Below are 21,075 nucleotides of genomic sequence, written 5' to 3'. Positions count from 1 at the left end.
ATAAAATCCTCAATGCTTTCTGTGTATCAAACCTGCAGAAACCTTTGGCACTGCGACTCAGGGGACTCATTTAAATTACAAGGACAAAGCATGACGAACCATAACACACACGATAATAATCATTGTGATATTACTAAAGACCAAAAAGTCAGTTTTTTCATCAGATAAAGAGACAAAAAGTCACTAAGAACATATAAACATTATATAAATACACCTCCGTAAATTCTAACTCGGCATATACAGAACATAAATCCTCACATTTTGCCCATTAAAAAAAAAAAATCTAAATAAAGTTTCCAATTACCAAAAACACATTTGATTTAATTTAGACATCTTTGTTTAATATAGAGTAACATGGCGGCATCTGTTTTGTTTTTGTACACTTGAGGCTAGAATAAAATAATTCAAGGACCTTGGCATAGACTAGCCCATTAATACATTAAAAAATCCTAAATCTGGTAGGCTATATTAGAATTTTAAGCAAACACTATAAGCTCTTTAAAAGCAGTTTACATGATTCTCTTACTCCAATTGATTCTTTGGAAGAAGGGCACCTGGCTGGCTGGGCCCCCATAGAACTAGAAGAACTGAAAGATTTGCAAAGACTGCCCATACCTTGGGCCGGCCAGGACTTTCTGACACCTTTCAAAATTTCTTACCTTTGGTACTTTATATCTGAATCAATAAGATGCATGTAAACCAAACGTTGTTGAACATCTTGGTGATAAATTATCTGAAAGATATAAAATAAACATTTCATGGGATAAAGCACACGCAAGCCTCAGTGTGTTTTAGGCTCAGAGGGCATAAATATATGATTTTACATTATTTAGTTATGGATAAGCTTTTTGTTTGACAAGAACATCTTGCCCACCCACTGTGGCATGAGCTGAACCCAGAAACCAGGTCATCTCACCATCTTCAAGGGAATGCAAAGAAAAACAGCTCATGGATTTATTTATCTCTCAAACTTTTTAAATCCATTTTTTTTTTATGTCGACACATATTGCGCATACATATGCATATGCACCATATTACGTAATAAATTTCACAACGGAAGGAATACAAAAGTATTTACACTGTAAATTGTTCTCTAGTCCGCTATGCCCAGTAATAAAACCATAAAAAACACAGAATGTTTACCTCAAACTATAGCTTGTTCATAATACTTTTCTTCATTTTACTGCGCTACAGTTGTAATCATCTATCAGACATGCATATTGGTGCTAAGGCTGCTTACCGTTACGGTACCATCGGGAGTAAGTCTTTATAATGAGGCCCCCACATTCTGAATATAAACCCTCAAACCCTCACAGAAGCTGGCCCCTCTGCCAGAAGTGCTAGCTAACAGAAATTAATAATGTCATCCGAATGTCTGCAGGATTAAGGCGAGCTGAAATATACGTTGTATGCATGGACGGTCTCCGATTTGCACTGATAAAGCAATAAGTGAAAAGGAAAATATGTACATTCTTTTACCTGTATTGTGGAGGTAAATTAAAAGGCTTCTCTTTGATTAGATGATACAAGAGCAAACAATTTTAACCTGTAAAAAAATAAAATAAAAAATCCAGAGGCACTTGAATGAGGAAATGGTAAACTATTTAGAACAATATTGCAAGATATGTGAGCAGGTCCTTTGAGTGATTTAGTTTCCATCTGTAATTTTTCTATTTCCTGTTTGTCATATTTTCCATATTTTATGCTTGGAAGCACTGCTTTGCAACTTATTGCAGACACATATGCCGATAATACAATATGTCTTTTTTGTGTTCCACAATTCCACACCTAGCTCAACTCTTTTTGCATTTCATTTCACTATAATACCATAAATCAGTTCTTTCTTTTTAAAATCATAATTTATTTATTTATTTATTTTGCATCTAATAGCCAAAGAGCTTTGACTGGGGTGGGTAACAGAGATCCAGAGGGAGGGTTTTTCCTGCATCATCCTACAGTCAGAACAAAGGATATGCACATGCTGAAAATCATGCAAATACATGCAAATTGCCGGGGGCGAGAAATAGCGGTGTGTGTGGTAGGAAAGGAGTTTGTACAAGCAGCGAGGAACGCAAAGGACTTGGTACACAACACATGCTTAGAGACGTTTTTTTCTCAAAAATATGCATAGCTTCAAAGATAAAGATGTTGGACTTAAATATAATTCTGCATCTCTTCTGGAGACGACTGCCTCCCCATGAATGCAGGTTAGATCAGTTTACCCACAATCCTCGCGGAATGTGGATCTCGGCACGTCTGCCTTCTTTATTTATTCTTTGCTAAGAATTATATTCTATTTATTATGATGCAAGAAACTGCACACCACTCAGAGAAGACTCTAAAATGCAGCGAATGCAAATGTGACAGACAATGCCAGCGAACAGCACCCAGTTAAAAAGTGTGTGCATATGCGTTGGGATGATGCAATATTTTGATGGTGCCGCCCCAGAGGAACGCCGAGCTGATATTAGTGACATGCGCTAATGACAGTCGCAGCTCAACTTTATCATGCCAGACATTTTCATGAGGTTACCGCAATGATTAGGTAATGACAGCATAGGCCGCTTTCCTCTCATTCTAAAAAAGAATTATATGCTTGCTCCATAGTCCTTGATAGTTATTCTAGCTCAACCTATCAAAATTTAAAGCTCTCACAGGATTGCTACATCATTTCATATTGACTCTTGTACATGGAATATGAAAGTCACTCTATGTTTTAGACTGAATATCAAAAGGTAGCTTGCAGATTATTTTAAATAGATCTGGGGTAAAGCATTTATTACTGTTTTTCCATACAAGTTCACGCAGTGTTGCTAAGCCTATTTTGAGATAAAAAAATATATATATATATATCAAATTACTGAGAAAAAAAAACAAAGTACATATTCTTCACAGAAAATTAATTCAAGCGTTGACACAACCAGTTAATATCAATGTGCATGCTGGTTGCCAATATAACACCCAGAGAGTCTCAACGTCTTGCAGGAATCTGTGATTTGTATAAGACTGCAAATAAAAAAGAAATAAATCACATTTAAATAAACACCGCCCACCAACCTCTTTCCGCAGCACTTGAACACACAAGCTCACGCACATGCACGCACGCACACACACACACATAGAGGCAAGAGAGACCTGCAGACACAATGTGGTAGAGGAGAAAAGAGGGGGAAGGCGCACACAGACAGACGCTCACAATTGTGCATAATAATGTTAGCATTCCTGCATGTCTAATGCAGGGGATATTTAGACAGACACTAGCTGGTCTGCTGTCTTTCAGTACAATGTGAGTGTGTGGGCGTGTGTGTGTGTGTGTGTGTGCTGGGGTGTGGATGTGTGCGTGTCAATGTAGGTCTCAGCCCAGAGCATAATGATGTATTAATTGTGGGATGAATTCAGTCCGGGTGTACAAGGCTCCTTGTTGAGGTCACTAATAGGCATTCAATGTGATTGTTAATCTTCGTGAAAGCTCACATTTTACTTTTTTGTATGTTTGTTTCCTAGTGCAGCATAACCTGAGTGGGCCTGTCCATGACACCGTGTAAAAAATATCTGCTTATTTCATCCTAATTATTTTTATAATTTGATGGTAAATGTGCAATATTTCTACAGACCTGCACATTAAATATCACATTTTGGAAGACTCAAGAAAATACCAAACAAATGAGGGAGCAAAACTGGCAAAACTATCATTGCAAACTGTAGTATTCACACACAATTAACAGGGAGTGAATATTTAAATCTGCTCAACATTAACTAAACCTGCACTGTTTTACAAGGTCCTTCTGAATAGACATGTACAAACCTGGGGGGTGTGGTGAGAATGTGAAAATAGATTCTCCATAAAGGATGCAAACAAAGAGGGACAGACAGCATATATTCTGACAAGGACAGGCAGAAGATGAAGCTCATTTTTTCCTGGGCACCCAGTGGTGTCTGCATTGCAGATCGCTGAAATCCCCCTCGAATGCGTCCCTGGGCTTAAAGGGGGTGGGGGAGTGGGGGGTAGGTGTAGAGATGGGTGAGTGAGGGGATGGGTTTCGGCTATGTCTGCTGTGGTACACTTTTTTTTCTTCTCTCCTTCCCCCCTCCTAAATATGTTTTTTTTTTTCCTGTTTCCATCAAATGTCAAGTTAATTTCCTGGGTGCTATGAGGGATGTGTCCTACCCCCTCAATACGTGTGGCACAGTGCAGGATTATGGTAGTGTGTTCTGTGTCTCTGTGTGTTTCTCGTGTGTTTGTGTGTCTCTTAAGTTTATGAAAGGATGAATGGAAGACAAAATGAAGGGAGGGGGACCGTGACTGTGTTGGACTGACATGTACCTATGTGTGTTTTGATTACGGTTGCAAAGAATATGATACAATTATTACTAGATACATTCAGCGCTGTGGCCATGGCTATGTCGCTACCCTCATTTGTGAATTGATGTGCTTGTGTTTTGGTGGTACATTTCATCTGAATACCATGAAAGAGAAACAAAACACACAATATACTCTGTTACCTATGACGCAGTTATATGTAAAAGAGCCAGAAGACCACACTACCCAAGAAATGCAGTGAAGATTGAAGATGTTGGACAGAGTATTTTGTGCAAACTGATAAAAGATTACCAGAGCTTATTTGAAACAAACCTATTTAACTTGCTGCTACATGTTTGTTCATATAAGCTGGTGGTGGATGTTGATGATTGGCACCATTGTGCATCCTTCCTTGAGAAGCAATAGTTGAGATTTTTATTTCCTGTGTTTGTTAATAATCCTTGTGTATGTTGTGCCTTGAACATATTTCCATGTAATAAAAATGATTTTATGACTTTGATGCTTTGTGGCTTTTTAGAAAAAAGGTCTTCTTGGATATTTAGTATTGATGTAATTATTATCTGTTCATGCTTGACTGTAAGGACGTATACCTTTGAATAGTCAATACTAGTATATGAATGTGCTTTGATCTAAACCATCTGATCATAGCTGTGGCTGTGAGTTTAGAGTTGTTGTCCTGATAGATGACTAATTTTTACCAAAGTCTCGAGGCTTTTTACAGCCTGTAACAGGTTTTAATAATAGATACCCTTTTTAGTATTTAGTTTTCCCTTCTGGGGTTGGAGTAAAACTCACTCACACCATCATGCTCTGCTACCTTTGACCAGGAAAATTGTGTATTCTGGATGATTTGCAATGTTATTCTTACACGAGAAATAATGTTTTGTTCAAAACGCTGATAAAAGTTTGGCTGTATATCTAAGGACTTCATCCTCATTTTAGGTTGTAATAAGTTGTATTGTGAGATTGCCTTGCATTTTCCTCAATCTATTTTACCATCAACTCTGGCCATGTGAAGAAAAAGCATATCCACAGCATGATGTTGACACTGCCATGTGTTTTCCTAGATAATCCTGTTTTAAACTTCCACAACTTTTACTTCTGACCTTTCTGGGCTCCATGATGCAGTTTGTTCACTTGCATTTATAGTTAGATTAAATCACAGACAGGAGGACTCTATTTGCTAATTTCTTTTTCTTTTCTTTTTTTTTTTTTTGAAGAATAGTATTTGATTTGGATATTTTTATTTAGGGTTAACAGAGAAAAGGAATTTGAACATGGACAGTAGGCTTTTCAAGTTTTACATGTGATTGTGGTGAAAACCATTCCCCTGCACAACTATGCACTGCTTTGTGTTGGTCTTGAGCTCATATTAAATCTCACTAAAACCTTTTGGAATTTCAGGTTGTAACCAAACAAAAACAAAATTAATTCTTGAACAGGTTTTCCAGAGCTCTCTAGTTTGCTGCTGCCTGTGCAAATCGTTGGAAGGTAAACAGCTTATTTTGTTTCCCAAAGTGTGAAAAGGGGATTTTTGCAGAGAAACGGATTTGCATTTTGTCAGTCGCGCTTACGCTGATGTATGCTCCTGCCCCACAAATGTCACATCCCATAACCCAGAAAAATTATACCAGTCCCACCTAATTACGCATATTCATGCTGGTGTTTTGCATATAGCACTGATAGCATATGTCCGTTACAGACTGCAGAGCGGACGGGATGTGGATGAGTGAAAAGGCTTTCAATCCACTCATTCAGAATGTCTGCCACTACCTCTGCTGGATACCATTATTATTTGAGATCATTATTGAAAGAAAGCTTTGTGTTGTTTCTTACAGTCAGTCGTATTTTCACCGCCTGCAGCATTTTAAACTCAATTGGAAAATCTTAATAAATAAGTCAACCTTGTCCTATATTATAAAGGTCATTCTTGAAAATAGATCAGATTTAGCAGATTATCGTGCTTTGACATTCATATCACATCTTCTGTGTTTCCCCTTTGCTTTTGCTGAATCTGTACGCCTTTTATCCAACTTCTATGGCAAACGGGATTTCCTTGGTTACTGGAGATGAATATGCAAATGAGAGGGATGGCCAGCTACTAGAAACAGTTATGACTGAACAGGCGGAGAGAGCTGGATGAGTCTAACGTCAGGATCATTGCAGTTACTCGCAGGACAGACATGATCAACCTTTGGCCTAGCTGTGATGAAGATGGGAAGGTCCACAATTCCGGGGTTGTTTCCAAATACGCTTAATAATGCAACCAGTGTCCTGACAGCTCTCATTAGGGGACGAATCAAAGAGGTGGTCATAAGAAAAAGTTGAGATAGTGAGTGGGGGAGCAAGAAAAAATGAGAGGATACAAATGAAAAGGAAAGATTTCCTTGGAAGAGTGTGTGAGCAAGTGGGAATCTGTGAGGAAGAGAAGGAAGGGTAGGTGGATGAGCAGAAGAAACGAGTGGTACAGCAAAACAGTAAAAGGTGCTTATTTCTGAACGGCATCTTTTTTGTCACTCCTCAATTGTATCTTTCTTTCTACTTCCTCGTCTTCCATTAAATTTCCCCATCTTAAATGTTTTCCCCCAATCTATTCCTGTCATCCCCACATTTTACCAACCTGCCACCCATTATTTTTTTTTTCCATCCACTTGCACTTTGTTCCCTTCTTTCTTTACGTCAAGAATGTTTTACCTGTCATACCACCTTCGTATCACATTTCCTATCCATTGCCAGGCAGAAAGAAGAAGGAAAGATGATACAACAAAGGAATGGGAGAAGAAGAGAAGAGAAAGGAGGTAGAACAAAAAGGAAAGATCACTCTGCTTATACACACAGATAATCTCCAAAATTTAGTTCCCAGCTGATGTACCTAAAAGAAAAACTATGCAGTGATACCACACAGCACCCGCTAGGAGCGGGTTCTGCTGGAAGGAAATCAGCCATCACAATGTATCTGTGAGTGACACTGACAATTGCATACCAAATTGTCACTCAGCTTCTATCAGCATATCATACAGCAAGCTGGCTGAAATTCCTTTGCCCTCTTCCCTTCCGTGTTTTCTTCCTCCTCTTTCTGTCATCCGGAGGAATAGCTTCAAATAATAGCAGCGATCTTTATTGTGAGAAAAGGCAAGGAGTGTTTCTGCCTTAACACAGACTCAAACCACTACTCTTCTTCTGCTGAGGAACTCTGCTGTGATGCCAGTCTGGAGCTGGAAATGTGGAAACAATAGGAAATGAAGAAGCTTTAGGAGAAGAAAAAAAAATTTATTAAGTTTTTGTGTGTTTGTGTGTGTTTGCATAGACGAGGCCTACTAAGAGAAATGTGATTTCGTGTTTGGTTTCAGAGGGTCTCTTGTTGTTTATAGGCAAAAACAGCAGAAAGCCGTGGCAGATACACAGTAAAGATCGCAGCATTGGGAAGCTTTTAAAGTGGCCAGCATGGCTCACTTCCCAGGGCAGCACATTTTTGGGGACGCACTGTGAGCATAAAACTGTCTCGTGTTGTCAAACTATTTTCTACCGGACAAACAGACAGACAGACTCAGACATTTCATACATTTTGAGCAAGGTAATTAATGTGTGGGTGGCTTGGGCAAAAAATAAAAGTATAAACGTTTACAGTTGCCATTAATTCTATTAACTTGGTTTACATAAAGTTGTAGAGCATAATTTTAGAACATAGGTTTCACTAATAGACATCAGTAGTTCAGTAAAGTATTGTCTCATGGCATTTCCAATGGAGGTAAAACATGCAAAAGCAAAAAGGGCCAAAAAGGCCTCTTATGGTCTTTAAACTGGTCTACACAACGTTATGTTGAATATTCTGCTGAACAATATCTCATAAGTGTCTCAAGTTATTAATCCGTACGGATAAGAGGTCACAGGTAGGAATAGGCAGTATTGCATCTATGTCATCCGTCTAAAACAGAAAAAAATTAAGTGTAAATGGAAATACACTGAAATGGATGTGTGAAGAGTATGATCCAAGAAATAGCATCATAGAATACATGGTTAATATATTCTGTATTCAAATACATTCTGTCGTTTTAGTTGTTTGGTTCTATGTCTTCCCTCTCAGAGCTTCAATAAGCAGCAGTAAATGAAAGGGATGAAGAGAGAAGCCATAAAGACTGAGAGAAAATGCAACTTTAAAGACCCTGAAACACTGCATCTTACAGATGTAGTGCCTGCACGATCCAGACGTGGATGTTGATTACGTTTTGTGTAGTAAGAGAAAACGGTTGCAAAACATTAGCAGTATCATATTTTCATAGACATTGATCCTTTTTGGATATTATATAGAAAAACCCACAAATGATTAAGAACAAACAGCTTGTATCCTTATAAAAGGCTGCCTGCAATTTTCTTCATAATTATGCACATTTCCCTGTGCTCCATCTTTGCAGGGGGGTCAGAGCATCTCCTTTCCGCTTTATATCTTATTCCTTCATCATGTGTTCTACATCACTGCTGGGTCCCAGTGTACAGGTAGTCACGCTGGTGACATTTGTATGAAGCAGGGGCCGATGGCATGGCCTTTATCACCCCGTGCTGGTTCTCCCCTCACCCAAAGAACCCCTGCCACCAAGGTCTCTTCATGTGTACATTTTCTATTTGTATGTGGGCATTCGCAAGCTTTAGGAACCATCTTACTGACCATGCCTAAATTTCCATCCTTTACTCTGGCCTGTGTCCACGCAGGGGGATTAAGTAAGTTTAAAGAGGCTTTCTTTGTGAAAAGTAAAGTGAGCAAATACAAGCCCTCTGCTTGCTGGGTGACAGGGAGGATAAGTGGGTGCAAACATGAGCCAATGTGAACGATCATAGCTCACTTAGATATTATTAAAATATAATGTTGTCTTTGAAAAAACAGCTTAGTGAAGAATTTAAAAAAATTACCTGTTTTGAAAATGTGCAAATCAATTGTGATGCACATTAATCTGTTATGATTACTGGTTTTAATGATTACTATGACCAAATGTTTGACATCACACTCTGTGAGTAAGGCTATTTGTTTCCCCCTTTATCTTAACAATAAGAGCCTATATATATTGTACTCTGAACTAAAATAACCCCCAGAAACATTACATTGACACAAGTCTGAAATGTCTTTTTATGGAGTTGCTTACACATTAAATGTAACTTTTATCACATTTCAAAGGTTTTAATGGATAATATAATGCTTTAATACACATTAGAAAACCCAAGATATTCTTCTATGCCTTTGTAATCTTCTAAATTATTACTAAATTATTATTGACAAATTGAAGAGAAATATAATACAAAACCAAACAAACACATCCATCACCTTACTGCTGCTCTTCTCTAACAAACAGACACATATGTGCAAATCCACAGAAATACTCAGCATCCCTGCAGCCATGGGAATGGAGAATGCTAAGGTTCAAGGTCATTCCAAGTATTTTGCACCCCGGGGCGCTCCATTGTCAGTGCAGCACATCCTTCAGCTCACCCATGTTCTCGAATGTGCAAAGAAGACATTGTGGGCAGACATTCATTCCAAACACAGCATTTAAAAGAGCACACGTCTGACAGGAAAGTGCCCATCTGGTTTGGAAATGACACTACTTTGCTCCACTCAAATATACAAAACAAATACAAGTGTGAACGCAAGGTAGAGACATAATCATCTGTGTTTGTTTCATGCCGCAGTTTGTCAGGGCAGAAAAGAACGGCGGGTGTATGATTGTTGGTGTTACCGATGTTGGGCATTTACACATCATTTGCATTTGAGGGTTTGTGTTCGGGGGCAAAAATGATACAGGCAAAGATTTTTAGACTGGAAAAAGAGAGGTGGATCCTGCAGTGGGTTTGATTAGCCCCTTTGTTGGAGGTCCGGTAAGCTTCATTGGTTCCAGAGAATAGGTTCCTAATGAACCCAGCCAAGCCTGGACCAAACTTTGTGCTGAAGACAAACTAAGTTATGGTGGTCTGGTGGAGCGCTGGGGGTGAGCTGACTGATATACAACGCTTGGACATATGGTCCCCCCATCGGGGCCTCTCCAAGCCACTTTCACATGTCCAAAGTCTGTGTGTGTGAGAGAAAATTACAAAGGGGATACAAATAGAAGGAATATGTAGTTCACAATTGTCTATTTTTCTTTGTTAATTCACATAGAAGAGCAAAAAAAAAAAAAAAACAGAAGAGAGAAAGAGGGGTTTTGGAGGGAATGTAGGGGATCGAGGGGATGCGAGTAAAGTGAAGCTGCTTGACGCTTACTGAAAGCGACAGAAGAGCGAGGGCTGCAGGCTTTGTCTTTACAACTGACCCCAATACACAAACCATCCTGGCACATCCTACAAGACATGGAGTAACTGAGTAAATCAGGCCAACTCGGCTTTGATTTGGCAATGACCTCACCACAACAGTCGGATACCACAATTCTGAAGGAGAAAGGGTTTACAATCTTTTTGTACCCTCAGAATTTATGGCAAAGGCTTTTTATATTCCTTATGAAGAAGACACAACAAGCAACTTTGCATTTTGGTTCTGTGTGTATTCATCCAAATAATTGTGCTAGGACTCAAAGAGAGAGAAGGTGAAGGTGAGCCTGGCTGCAGTTGTTAGACAAATTGTTGAGATCATATTGGAAGTGTGGGGATGGATGTCCACAGTGTGCCACCAACAAGGCTCTCAGTAACTGAGCTGGCGAGGGGGAGAATGGGGCCACTACAGAGCCACACAGCAGGCTCAAACAACACTTATTCTACTGCCCAAACTGTCAGCCAGAACAACTTCATTGTGCCCAAAATTGGGGTTGAAAGCGGTCGAAAGCAAAGCAGAGGCATGGTAAGGGGAAGTGGACGGGGTGGGGGTGCTTGGGAAGGTAGGGAGAAATGAAGAATGCAAAGCCCGAGAGGGAGATTCAAGTAAGGTGGTCTGTAGGAAATAGGGTGACTGGGAAAGGGAGGCTCCAGAGAACGTGCAGTCACTGGGATTGAATAGTTTGGGGGTGTGAGTTCATGTCACTAAGGAGAAATCCCACTCTAGAGGCACACAGCCAGAAGCAAGGTAACAGTAAGAACTACAAATGCATTAAAAGGCATTTTGGTGCAAAGGAACCGATAGAAAATGCTTGCTATTGTACTGCCGTATGATCACCATTTAAATCGGTATTTAAGTGTGGTTTACACATAAAGGATGTTTCAGAACATTTTATTTTAGGATAAACTTAGTGTATGGGGGATTGCTACAATAGTAAATAATGCCTTTTGAAACTAGATTTATATTCTGTTCCTTTACAACTTCAAACCTCGACTCATATTATTTTTGTTGCATGTGACAGAGAAACACAAAAAACTTCACAATTATGTAGTAAAAGGGAAGGTATAAATAATTAAAACACTGTTTTTTTTTTTTTTTACAAACATCTGAAAAGTATGGCTTTCATTTGTATTCAGACTCCTTTTACTGGTAAATAAAATTCAGTTCAACCAGCTCCCTACAGGTGTCATTTAATTAGTTCAACTAGTCTGTGTATACTTTAATACAAGATTAAAAACATTTTGCTAAGAGGTTTGTTAGAAAACATTAATGAATTAACAGCATCATGAAGGCCAAGAAAGCTATGGAGAAGTTTTTAGCACAGTCATGTTCTAAAATAATATTAATGTGTGAAGCTTTTCAGAGAAGGGTTTGTTTAATCATCAAGAAACAGAGTCTGACGCAACTGGAAACATAGCAAAATATGTTTGTCCATCTGAACTGACAGACCAGGCACAACATCATTAATCAGATAAACTGTGCATGGTATCGCTGGAGGAGCTGCAGAGATCAACAACTCAGGTGGAATATTATGTTGGATGAACAACTGTTAGTTCTCCACTTTGTGAATATGAAATTTAAGGAAGGGTGTCAAGAAGAAAGCCACTGTGGATGTAGAGGCACACATTTTCAACAAGCGGTCACAGCAAACATGTTGTGTATTAGTCAGATGACATCAAATTTGCCCCTTTATGTCTGTATTTTAAAATATTTTGTGTAGAGAGAAAGTACCACATGCCTCTACATCTTTTAAAATCTTAAAACATGGCGGTGGCAGCTTGGTGCATTAGGAATAATGTTATCCCCAGGGACAGAAAAGCTGATCAGAGTTGATGGGGATAGAAACAGGGAAATGTTAGAGGGACATCCATCAGGGGCTTCAAAAGACTTTAGACTTCTAGTACAACAGGGACTACAATGGAATGGTTTAGATCAAAACATATCTGAATTTTACAACAGTCTCCTCAAAGTCCCCACTTCAATTACATTGAGAATCTTTCTTCTGCTGCTTTATATTTATGCATCACATTGAATTGGTCAATCACATGCAATTACAGTAAAATAGTGGAGTTTGTGGTTTTATTGTAAAGAAAATCTGAAAGGAGGGATTTGAACACTTTCACACTGAACTGTGTACAGCTCAAAATTGTATGAAATACATAAAACTTTTCTGCACAGACTACACAGACTACCACAAAGCATTAGATGTGTCCCTGGAGTCGTGCAGAGGACCCCAGGAGGGACTCCAGCCACAACCTTTGAGCTAGAATCTGTTTACAGTACAACAGAAAGCTCCTTTAGAGTGACTTTTAACCAGTTTAAATCAGTCCAAACAGTGATTCGTGTCACCTTTCTTCTCTTTGTCTCTTCGCCTTTATATTTCTGGCTGTTTCAAATTCATCTTTGTGCCCTCTGTGACGATTGCAAAAGGATGAAGGAGTTTACTTAGTCACAGTGAATTTAGGGAGATGAGGAAAGCCTCTAATTCTGCATTGGGGGGGGGCAAAGGTGTGCACGCGTCATTGTAGTTTCCACAGGCGTGTGTGTGTGTGTGTGTGTATGTGGGGAGGGGGACAGAATTGCCAAAATGCACCCACACTCCTCATACACACACACTTACACCAACCGTGTTTGATCCAGAGCTAGCCCTGCAGCTCCCAGAGACTCAACAAAAGGCCTCCTCTATCCATTGTGCGAGCCGTGTGTTTCCCAGGAGAACCCAGGCTCAGTGAGAGCAGGGCCCCAGATCGTTTTCGCCTGACATGGATGTTTATTCGCTCCATGGTCCAGCAGAACACCCTCAAAAGGACTGGCCTGGGCATTTTGACGTGCATGACATATAGTTTTTCAAGAAGCGTAGAGGAGATGGAGGGCGCGAGGGAAGGGGGGAAGAAAAGAGGGAGAGTGAATGTCTTGACAGATGAACAGACAGTTGAGACAGAGGGAGAGCAGGCCTGTCTGTGAAGGTGTTCTCAGTGCACTCATATGAAAAAGAATATTCAGGGTGTTCTTCACCATTTTATTTGCTTCTTGTCTTTACACTAGTCAGCTTTCTTGTCAACCTTGTTCATAAATGTAAAACTCTCCCCAGTGGGTGGGTAGAGAGTTCTTCCTGATCTTGACAAGCTCTCCTATCGCTGGCTGCATACTAATTTTCTTCCAGAACCACTGAGCCTGTGCAAAACAAACACTAACTGCCAGTGCTACTGTTCAGTGCTACAGAAACAGAGTTTCAGGAGCTAAACAGTGATTGTACAAACAGTCTTCAGTTTAAATGGAAGCTTTTGTAGCTGGCTTGTTGGTGTCTGTGGAGATCTGATATATTTCCAGGATACAGACCAGAGTTCATTCACCGGTGAATTTAAAGTCCTGCAAATCTTCAGTTTAAGCTCAACAGACTTAAACTGTTGAAAATAACTGGTTTTCAATCATATTCAATCATGTTCAATCTTGAAGATACAGGACACCCTCAGATATATCCATTTCTCTTGCTGACTCTTTCTCCAATGTTTGAATGCCGTCTCCCCGCATACTTAACGTTCCCTGACATATCTCAAGGTTTCCTTGAGACTAGGAGTGCCTGCAGGGTTGGCCGTGAATCTCAGGAGAGCTCCAGAAGCCGGGAGTTGAAAACAAACATAGGATAGGTCGATACCATCTAATCTGTTGAACATCATTATCGTCTAAGATATCACTATACTCCCTTCCATACCTGCACAAGCCCAGCCTCCAAGCCTCACTCTCCCTCTCTCTCTTCTCTCTTTGAGGTAAAAGCTTAAGTGTTGAAGCTGAAAATGAATGTAGGCCATTGTTGGGTTGCAACTGGACTCTACAGAGTGTTGTTTGATCCCATGTTGAGCCAGAAAAGGCTTTTTTTACCCTTTTTTGCTTGAACTGCCACATCAGCTGTAAGGGTCCTTCAGGAGGAGACCATGTTTGCAGACTTTGTTTGTCTCCATCCTTCATTTTATTCTAGTGCTATCCATTTTACATTTTTTTTTAGGTTAGTCTTGGACTCGAGTCCAAGTGGAGATTTAACTAAACTTGTGATAATAATTTATATCTTGTGTAACAAAGAGTTGAAGCAAACCATATTGTAAGCTACAGACAATAGTTGTGCTTGTGAGGTGTATTTTTTTCCATGTAAAAGGGAGTATTTGGTTTATTTGTCAGGACAGTTTATGGAATACAGGATATTAGTGGCTCATAATCTGCTCAGTAGCTTCATGATAGTGAGCTGTGGCATCTTCAAAGTTCTGTGTTATTGTTAGCACTTTTTTGTGTTGAGCTAATTCAGTACAAAAAACATGTTTCCTATTGAGTTTATCCTCTCCAATTTCTCTTTTGCTCAACATGATTCCAAAATTTTGTCATTTTTCTTTTTCTCTCTATCATTCTCTAGTCTCTGTATTTTCTTCATAATACCTATTAGGATAATTTGTACTGTTTGAACTTTGATTTTGGCGTGTTATTATTAGCAATAGCTATTTCGCCCATAGAAGGAAGAAGTCATATCACAGTGCTGTGTAAAATAGGTTTGGTTTGGCTATGAATAACTATTAATAAGTGTCAATGGCCCTTGTTAATAAAACTGGTCATTTTAATCAAAAATAGGAACGGAGTGAACTTTTTAAGTTATTTAAAAACAATATTAAAATGATATGTACCTGTTTTTTAAAGGTTGGATGAAAATTGTCCTGGTGGAAAGAACATCAGGCAGGCTAAAACACCTGGAAGTCATTTTAATGTAAACTGAAGGATAGATATTATATCCTGTGAAAGATTGCTACTTCTGAACAGAAGCCATGTGTGATAAAAGAAGCATAGTCAAATACTTTTTTGGCGGATTTTCTTTAATCAAGTTATTTGAATCACTTGATGAAATGATTCACTTCTATGAAGCTTTTTGTTTGTATTAATATTTGCACTTGATGTTCTAACACTTCAGTCAGGCAATGGTGTGATTACTTTCATGACTTGAACCTCTAGAACAGCATAAAAAGAACAGAAAATACTCTACGATTCTGTAATTGTGAAGCTTTCAAAATTGATTTCTTCACGCAAAATCCCATTAATAGAGCTCTTGCTGTTTCCCTGTTTACCCAATGAAACTTTATGATTTACATTACAAGACACAACAATGGTGCTGCATTGTCCAGACTTTAGGGATATAAGTAACATGGTGTTTTGATACTGCAATCACAATTTATGATCTGTTTGCTGTTCATTGCACACGATTCACATGTAAATAACCACTTCACATTATACAGGCTGTCTTTGTATTGCAGCTCTCGAGGAAAGTGGTGAAAGAGAAAGCTGTTTTTTTTTATTTTTTTTATTGTATGTATTTTTCTTTGGTGGGGGGATTTGGGCACGCACACATCCACACTCCCGTATGCTCACATCTGTGCCCTCAACCCATTTCAGACAGGAGAAACTGTACCTTGATTTGCATAAGAATAATTGACACTTCAAATTAGCCCTCCAATCAAAGAGGATTATTTTTCTCAGCATATGTGCAGGCAGTGAGTGCTGCCATGCTGGAGAATATGAAAGGGAGGGAACAGAGTGTAGGGAAGAAGGAGGGGGCACGTCATAGAAGATTAACCCTTTGATTTCCACAGACGATCTAAAAGAGCTTGGTGCCTTTTACTGAAAATATAGATTAATCTGTAGCAATAAAACCGACGTTTTGTATGGAAAAAGAAAAATTGTTTTGCTTCATAAATAAAAAAAAACATGCATCATAGTTTAGAATCATCATTTTTACTATTATTGGATTTACCTTTGAACTCTATGACTACATTCATTGTGTCATCTGCAGGTTTGCAAACATGTCACCTAAATAGATGTGCACAAATTGGGTAGTTGTCCATAAGAAACCACCAAAGTAAATTCTTTGTTGAATTACTAGAAATTTCTACTGAAAAAAAAAAAACAGTTCAGGATTAAACACAATCCTTAGGCTAAAATAATTACCTACAACTACACTGCTTTTACCTGGTTTACTCTACCTCTGTTTGTTTGTCTTCAGCTCCTCTTGCTGTAGCATGCTTTTAATTTGGTTGTATCTGGAACTTCACTCTTTCATCATGTGTCAAATTATAATCTATCTAATTTCAGAGCAAGGAAGAGTCATATTCTGATTCATGTTTTCCACGGCATCACGGCTGACAACATGGGAGCTGTTTTAAGGACGAGCCGGTACTCGGGGAAAAGGAGAAACTGGGATACATTTTGGGGGAAGGGGGCAAAAAGACAGGGGCAGAGGGTTTGGGAGTAGGTGGGGGGGAAAGCCTTGGCGCCAGCCCCTCTGAAGCACTCAGCATCCCCCCGCTTCTGGGATGGCGGATGTGTCTAAGTGTATCCATGACAACCTTACTGCATGCAGGGATACACCACGGCAACGTGGCTAAGGAAAGTTGATGTAGGTCCGCCTGTGTATGTGTGTAGACACTGAGGAGGGCATATATCTTCATGATATTAATATTGCTTTTGTGTGGCTGAGGTTACATATACATATATATATATGTTTGACTTTTCCATAATACCGACCTGTCCGCTGTGTTTATAGAGCAAGCCTTCCTAATTGTCAGACATCATCTTAATGATGATAATATTTTATATTTAAAAGTGACACCGACACAAAGAGAACCACCTTAATATTTACCTCAGGTAAAAAGTAATTTGCTCACCACCCTCCTAAGACTGGTGGGTTACAAAAGAACAGCCCAATCTGGGTTTTTTTACTAACCCAGTCTTGGGTCAAATGCAAACCTGGGTTATTTCTTTATTTTCTTTTTACAATAAATATGTGTTAAAGTAATGTCTAATGGAAGGGTCATTAAAGGGCTTGTTGAAAATGGTCTGCAGGAGGATGGTGCCAATTTCCAGGGGTTGTAAGGTGACAAACAAGGTGGAAACAGAACAGAGAAGCGTTCAAGCACATCTAAGGTTGATGAATTTCAAGCAAAAAATAAATTCAAATTCATATTTAAAGTGCTTTATAACTTGAGAATATGAAGTAAAATATATTTAGTTTTCTACAACCTGATAGATATTAAAGTCAATTAGCAAATTTGCGACATAAACATTTTTTAACATATGACATTACATAATGCTGAATGAATTTAAAACATTGTGAGAGCACAGGTTCTGACTGGAGTGTGTGCCTTAAAAATTTTAAAACGAGTGTAAAGGCAGGACTTTCTTTCATTATAATAATATTTTATATATTCATTATTATGTAACCAGTATCATATGTATTCTTTGAGATTGTTTTCTCACAATTAATCCATAAAAAGTGCATATTTTGTTCCCGCCCATAAATTCTGCTACAAGCAATTTACCACGTGACCATCTTTTTTATCTTTTGGATGGGGTTCAGAGTTCAGATGGGATTTGGGTAGCTAGGAGAGGCGACATAACGATGAGGCACCCGCTTGCACCACAGATTTGATTACAATTTTTGACCCAACGTTTAGTTGAAGCTGGCCACCTTCTGTCCCAACACCAAGAACCCAACGTTTGGGCTGAGGAAATGATCCAACAGTTTGTACAGTACAATAAACATGCATTTACTGAGACATGCAGTCATGCAAAGTCTTGCATGTTCTCACCCCTGCAACGTGGAAGAAGTCGTCTAAGCACAATCCCATTTGGGGTGTGCTGGCTTGACCCACTGAAAGTAACCACAAAAGGAAGCTCTGATAAGTTCTTATTTGTGCCACTGAGTGAGCAAGAGAGCGAAAAAACAGAGGGATGAAGTTGTTTCATGAGACTTGGGCTATATGCTGTTTGTACATTTGAAATCACGCACTTCTACACAGACACACACATACATTCACACGTGGATGGACAGAACCAAACTGGGATCCTGTGGGAGTATATTTTTAACCCTCACCACCTGACTATTTTCTGTAGGGTTAAAGGGCTGGATGGTGAATCCAGTAAATAATTCACAATAGTTGAAACTCTTTCAGTGTAACCTCAGAATAAACGAGGGAGGGAGACCTGAGAGACCATGCGGTGGCACAGCATACTCCAGTTTAATCCGACTTACTGCTTTTATTTAGCTGTGAGAGGAAGATTCCTTGTTATTTATCAATTCTTAGGTCATGAAACATGTTAACACTACTTTTGACTTTTGTTTTTTTTTAGGTTTCTTGACCATGATGAGCCTTAAGTGACCAAACCCTCAACACGGAAGACATAAAGAATATGCATGCAATTTCTAAGGTGAGTTATCTGTCTTAAAGCTCCACTCTCTTGATACTTCAAGTCATGTAGACAGAAGTTTTCTTCTGTGAACCAGCAATAGCTGCATTGTTTTTCAATTAGTAGTATATCTCAGTGTCAGTAGGATAGTTTGACACACATTGTTTCTGTCGAACTGCAGATTGTAGAAGACAATAAAAAAAATACAGCTGTAATGAATTCCTCTGACCCACATATTACTGTCCCATCCATTTCTCTGGGGACACAGAAAGGGCATTTACACAGGTAAACCGTGACTGGTCCCTAAAGTGAAAGAGGGGTTTTTCAGAAGGAAGATGGGTTATCCATAATTTACCAAGGTGTGGTTGCCAGACACTTAGAAGATAATGCAGTGCTTCAAGCATACAGAACATAGAGCCTTCTTGGTACTGGTGAGGCCATTGTTGTGAGTTTTCCAGCTTGTCTGTTTCCATCTATACAGACAAATAAAAAAAATAAATAAAACAACAACAAATGTCCTTCCAAGGTTCAGAAGCCTAGACAGAAATGGAAAGTGAAAGGAACGGTAAGGAAGGCCTTACTGGAGAGACATGATTCCAGTAAGGCAAACATGTCTCTTCAGACATGTTTGTTGGTGTTTATATTTAGGTCTGCTTTAATGTCCCCCTCAGCATTAGGAGCAGCTAATCTCATAATGTGGTGGAGTTTCCCGCTGCAAAAATATATTTGACTGCTTCCGACATTTTATGTAACGTCACTTTAAAATGTGAAACACTACTAGGAAGAACAATCATACTGATAGCAAATGTAAGACCCTGTGAAATGTCAAATAGAGAATACAGCAAATTGATTGTTGTGAAAACAAAGAAGCTTACAGAGACATTGATGGTTATTGGTAATGCCTGCTGAGAAGCCTGTTAAATAAATATTTCTGAATAAATTAAACTAAATTTCATTATGATCACTGTAGCAATCATACATTTTTATAAGAAACAAAATGTAACTCGCTCTGTTAAATGTAGAAGTCGCTTGTCAAGCCCATTGTTTTTTAATTGAAAATTGGCTACATTTTGGCCAAGATGGCCTAATGATTTTGCTCTTCCCTAATATTTCCCCCAAAATGTGGACATGCTTAAATCTTTGTTGTGATGTGTATCATTTTTTCACCTTCATTATCAGAAATTGACAGATTGCTCATACTTACTTCTTGGTCTTTTAATTCTTCTTAAACCATCTTCCTTGAGGTTTTTGCAAAAGTATATCTGATGTGTAATTAACTTTTGCATCTGTGCTTTAGATACCTTTGGTTCTGATTATGACTTTACTAGTTATCAGATGTCTTGGATGAGCTGCTATATTTGCTCTAATCTGATCCATAAAACTTACCGTACAATTTGTTCAACTACCACTTATTTTTGTCCTGGTTTGCTTAAAGATTTCTACTGTCCATGCACACCATATACTGTACAAAGATGTAAAATTGCAAACTCAGCAAAAAAATCTAGTTTTTGCTTAGAAAGGCACATGCAGTTGTAATTCCAATCAGCTGTCACAAACTGTGAGTTTTTAAGCAGCTGTGAGCAGCTTTTTTTTTATTATTGAAATGTCTGAATCCACCTCCCTTTATCTTTGTAAGTTGCCCTGAATTTGGCTGTCTGTGGCCCAGGGACCCCCTGTCAGCACTTCAATACTCTCAGATAAAACATCAGAGAAATTGGTTGATGGAAACAAACTGTAAAGTGCATCTGTATTTTCTAAATTTCCCTCCAAAGAACTTTATGGAGTTCTTGTTGAAAACCCACTCTTTGAAAGGAGTCATCAATTTTTCAAGCATTCCAAATGTCTGACAAGTCAGATCAGCTGAAAGATATTGGTTATGCCCCTGCTGAAACAAGAAGACCCTGGCTTTGTATGCTGCTCTGTTATTGCTATGTGATGCAGTCAACAACTGAAAGGTTTGACCATTTAACTGAGCGACTTAAATGCCGTTTTTGTTTTGTGTAACTCATTCGATTATATTAGACTGAAGAGCAACACAAATACAGTGCATTACAAAAAATATTCATATTTTACACTTTAGCCGTTTTGTTATATTAGAAACAAAATGTTCAATGTGTTTTATTGAGATGTTTGGGAATAGACTAATTCAGTGTATTACCTTACTAGGATGTGGAAGCAAAATGATTTTTGGGTTTTAAGATTTTTTTTTTTTTTTTACAAATACAGATCTATGTAGTGTGACTTG

The 21,075-nt window shown here is 38.7% G+C and overlaps 1 long non-coding RNA gene across 1 annotated transcript in view; it reads left to right on the top strand.

Moving 5' to 3' along the window:
- LOC122827198 overlaps positions 1–20,304 on the top strand; it is a 37,857-nt gene extending 17,553 nt beyond the window's left edge. The window contains exon 3 of the long non-coding RNA XR_006369989.1: positions 18,774–20,304. This is a non-coding gene — a long non-coding RNA (uncharacterized LOC122827198). The remainder of the gene's footprint in view (positions 1–18,773) is intronic.
- The last annotated feature ends 771 nt before the right edge of the window (positions 20,305–21,075 follow it).

The sequence above is a fragment of the Gambusia affinis genome, linkage group LG03 (genome assembly GCF_019740435.1).
Source record: "Gambusia affinis linkage group LG03, SWU_Gaff_1.0, whole genome shotgun sequence".
NCBI classification, from domain to species: domain Eukaryota; kingdom Metazoa; phylum Chordata; class Actinopteri; order Cyprinodontiformes; family Poeciliidae; genus Gambusia; species Gambusia affinis.
The sequence above is the reverse complement of the archived record's forward strand: the minus strand, read 5'-3'. Positions and strand labels throughout refer to the sequence as shown.